Raw genomic sequence first — 5,236 nt, 5'->3', positions numbered from 1 at the left:
AACAATTTACACCTTAGCATTTTTTTGATTAATTATGGTATGGTAATACTTAACATTTGGTATCGAATGTAATGGTATATATCATATAATCAACAAATGTATGTTTTATGTTACGTGATGCACAATTTTGACTTAATTTATCATTAAATTTGTCTTTTTGACAGTTGAACATGTAATCATACACCATATGAATATATTCCTAATATCTTTGAGTCTCACATCGTGTCAAGTCGTGGGACCCATCAAAATATTTTAACGGACTTTAAGGTCTCACGCATGAACCATCGAATAAGTTATTTTTATTTATACGAGCATTATTTACAGTATATTGTTGTCAAGTTTCTGTTACACAGTTTAATTTCCCATACATTTGATTTGTGCACTTAGCTTGTGAGAAAATCCCTCTTATGTAGTTTATGAAGACTTGTGCTGAATGTATACAAAAATGTGTAGTCAGAAAAAGTCTTAGACCTCACTGAGTGGGAGGAGAGCCTTTGCCCTGCACATAACGCCTAAACAACCAAACAAATTATTACGGTAGATAGTGAACACAATTGCACATAAAAACATCATACTGTGCATTTGTATTAATAACAGCTTTTACATAAAGACACATTGCATCCATAAATGTTTCTTTTTGTTACCATTATTCACTTTGCTGTCTGATTTTAGGCTAAGCTCATAATTTTCAAACAACTTCTTAGTTTCCCAGCTTTTGTAATGTACTAAAAAGTCTAACAGTAACAATAGGTAATATTGTAGGCGCCATACTTGTTAATAATTCGCTCTATAACCGATAATCGTAGTCCGTTTAATTTAACATAATCATTCACACCACGTTACAACAGATGTCGCCCTTCGAATTAGGACGATCCACCGTAGGGCTGCCACCTAACTGTTGTGGAGCAATATATTAATGTTTGATAAAAACTTTCTTGGAGCGTTTAAGATAAAAGGTTTACGTAAGATCGTGAAGTTAATAGTTTCACCCATCGCTATTATAATTTGTGTTCCGACTTCCAAGTCACAAATCCCTGGTAACATTATCCTATAAAAATATGAGCAAAAAAACACAATAAACCATTTTTGATTTAACGTGGCGCCAAACGAAAAGTCGTTAAACCAACAACATAATTTTCCCGTGTAATAACTTTAAAGCTCATGTTTAAAATTGTATTAAAGTAACTACTTAAAACCTTATTAATTTGGCACTACTTACCCATAAATATAGACATAATTATACATTTTAATTCATACTTAAAATAATAGTTAATAATTTAAGCAACCACATGCTGTCGTAAGTTGGAAAAAAAATGTGCGAAAAAAATGATTTATTATTATAAGTGTAGTTGAAGTCGATAACCCTATTCTGCCGGTGCCCTTGGCTAACATTTTGACAATAGGCCCCGCAGTGCGTAGATATATATTTTTTTATGTTTCCGCTTTACTTCGTGAGTGTTTTATTAGTGTGTTCGATACTCGCACGCGTCGACTTGTAGACGTGTACCAATAGTGTTAATGTACGTCTTGGGGTGTTTGTTTATTGCCATTTAGGTTGGGGGCTGGGCAGCGATTACGAAATTTTGAGAGTTAAAATGAGTAGATTATTATTTTAGAGTTAAGTTTGGTTGAGATGGCTCCTTATTTCGGGTTTCCCGTTGCGTCATGCTGTACCTACTCTACAAGATGATTAATTAAGGGTTAAAAAAATATATGATACATAACTTTAAAATGTATTCGTTGGTCATTGAGTCAGAGACTTATAAAAAAATTTTTGTATCCTCGTTTGGGACTCTATCAAAAATCTAGAGACATTTTTAAACTGAGTCCGCTTTTTCATCATTCTTTTAGGATCCAAGGAGCACAGTGTAGTTACTATGATGTATAATTTCTTATGCGTACAGCCAGATCCAATCCAAAGAAATACCAGACAATAGAGCCCCGAAATTCCATTACCATTCTTTTGTATTCTCCAAGCATTAGAAGTAGTATTGCTAAACCCAATGTCGGTCACAAGCCTTCCTCTATAACATAATATATAGCTAAAACATGTGTTGCCTCTCCAAATTTGGTGCGGCGATAACCGACATATTTTATGGGAATTATAATGAAACAGCCGGGAATGGACCTAGTGACCTTGCGCGACCTAATCTGTGTGAATTAATCAGTGAGCGTTTGGCTGGGTTGCCAGATCTGCTTCTAATGTACGCGTTTTTTGATATGATGAATGATCATCTAGAAATGGATGGAGTTGCTGACCGTTTTGATAAATGATTATTTGACTTAGTATTTTTCCAAATTAATATAAATCCTGGAAGTGCCGGCGGAAATAGTTCACATGGTTCTTTTTCAAGACTAAGGCACTTGATAATTATTGTGAATGTGGCTTTTTATCGTTAGCCTTTTTTATTTTGGTTACTATTAGATACATTGTTGCTTCCACAGTATACATGTTAACACATGATAGGTAATAATTGAGAGCAGTATGGACCCTGTCGAACAAAGCAAGATTTAGAAGAAGCAATAGAGTAATACCTATTAATCTACCTCTAAAAATGAATTTATGTTCCCATCTTCCACGGTAAAATTCCCATCACCTGGCAACTCCGTATTTAGCATACCACAGAAATGAGTGAGTCATTACTGGTTGCACGATCGTTGCCTTTGCCGATACCTACGTCACAGTTTATTAGGTTATCATGGCTTGTAGGATTGAAAGGCAGTTGTTCGAGGCTACTTTGTAGCTTGTAATTGAAGAGACCTTAATCTCGATTGCCACATTTCCTGCCATGAGTATTCGGGACCTGCCACCTACTCTTAAAGCAGATCTGTTGTAGACTAGACTGCATGGAAATGGCTGCTCTCTTCTTATTGTGAAGTGACGTCAAAAATTTTTGGAGTAACTATTCCGTTCTAGACATGATCTCTGCATATCGATGGTACTTTGCTATGTTCAATTTTTTAAATTGATGCTTCCGGTAGGGCCTTAGCATTTGCTTCATCATTCGCGTGGTTCAAGTTTTCAAGAACTACAGTTGGTGCAGAATCTGGGTCTTCATTGTCTTTGTAATTATAATGTGAGGAAAAGAGTTGGTAATGAGGTTGTAATAATAAATTTCGTTTAGTCTTAAGGTTATTCCCCTTACATTCATTAAACGTAGCAGTGTCCATCATCAAATTGATTACAATAGGTACCCTTTTTTCAATTCGAGGAACGGTTTGGAAATAACTTGACCGATAAAATATTAGAAATACAGTAAAAAATTACATCATATTTGACAAAAAAGCCGTTTATCAGACACTGATAAGCGAATGATTCTCAGAATATCGTTCGCGTTGGTTGGAATCTAGCATCCTACCTATATGGAAATATAAATCCTTGTTATTTTGGAACTCGTACTAGAAATTATACTTGCCACCATTTTTTGTGTCCCAGAGTAGAAACTGTACTCTGCCTTTGAAGTAGAATAAAGCAAATACTGTTTAACCCTAGAAAGATAGTCTGCGTAAAATTGACGCATGCATTCTTGAAATATTGCTCTCTCTTTCTAAATAGCGCGAATCCGTCGCTGTGCGTTTAGGACATCTCAGTCGCCGCTTGGAGCTCCCGTGAGGCGTGCTTGTCAATGCGGTAAGTGTCACTGATTTTGAACTATAACGACCGCGTGAGTCAAAATGACGCATGATTATCTTTTACGTGACTTTTAAGATTTAACTCATACGATAATTATATTGTTATTTCATGTTCTACTTACGTGATAACTTATTATATATATATTTTCTTGTTATAGATATCGTGACTAATATATAATAAAATGGGTAGTTCTTTAGACGATGAGCATATCCTCTCTGCTCTTCTGCAAAGCGATGACGAGCTTGTTGGTGAGGATTCTGACAGTGAAATATCAGATCACGTAAGTGAAGATGACGTCCAGAGCGATACAGAAGAAGCGTTTATAGATGAGGTACATGAAGTGCAGCCAACGTCAAGCGGTAGTGAAATATTAGACGAACAAAATGTTATTGAACAACCAGGTTCTTCATTGGCTTCTAACAAAATCTTGACCTTGCCACAGAGGACTATTAGAGGTAAGAATAAACATTGTTGGTCAACTTCAAAGTCCACGAGGCGTAGCCGAGTCTCTGCACTGAACATTGTCAGATCTCAAAGAGGTCCGACGCGTATGTGCCGCAATATATATGACCCACTTTTATGCTTCAAACTATTTTTTACTGATGAGATAATTTCGGAAATTGTAAAATGGACAAATGCTGAGATATCATTGAAACGTCGGGAATCTATGACAGGTGCTACATTTCGTGACACGAATGAAGATGAAATCTATGCTTTCTTTGGTATTCTGGTAATGACAGCAGTGAGAAAGATAACCACATGTCCACAGATGACCTCTTTGATCGATCTTTGTCAATGGTGTACGTCTCTGTAATGAGTCGTGATCGTTTTGATTTTTTGATACGATGTCTTAGAATGGATGACAAAAGTATACGGCCCACACTTCGAGAAAACGATGTATTTACTCCTGTTAGAAAAATATGGGATCTCTTTATCCATCAGTGCATACAAAATTACACTCCAGGGGCTCATTTGACCATAGATGAACAGTTACTTGGTTTTAGAGGACGGTGTCCGTTTAGGATGTATATCCCAAACAAGCCAAGTAAGTATGGAATAAAAATCCTCATGATGTGTGACAGTGGTACAAAGTATATGATAAATGGAATGCCTTATTTGGGAAGAGGAACACAGACCAACGGAGTACCACTCGGTGAATACTACGTGAAGGAGTTATCAAAGCCTGTGCACGGTAGTTGTCGTAATATTACGTGTGACAATTGGTTCACCTCAATCCCTTTGGCAAAAAACTTACTACAAGAACCGTATAAGTTAACCATTGTGGGAACCGTGCGATCAAACAAACGCGAGATACCGGAAGTACTGAAAACAGTCGCTCCAGGCCAGTGGGAACATCGATGTTTTGTTTTGACGGACCCCTTACTCTCGTCTCATATAAACCGAAGCCAGCTAAGATGGTATACTTATTATCATCTTGTGATGAGGATGCTTCTATCAACGAAAGTACCGGTAAACCGCAAATGGTTATGTATTATAATCAAACTAAAGGCGGAGTGGACACGCTAGACCAAATGTGTTCTGTGATGACCTGCAGTAGGAAGACGAATAGGTGGCCTATGGCATTATTGTACGGAATGATAA

The sequence above is a fragment of the Trichoplusia ni genome, unplaced genomic scaffold (genome assembly GCF_003590095.1).
Source record: "Trichoplusia ni isolate ovarian cell line Hi5 unplaced genomic scaffold, tn1 tig00001046, whole genome shotgun sequence".
Classification (NCBI taxonomy): domain Eukaryota; kingdom Metazoa; phylum Arthropoda; class Insecta; order Lepidoptera; family Noctuidae; genus Trichoplusia; species Trichoplusia ni.
Note: the sequence above shows the minus strand (reverse complement) of the source record.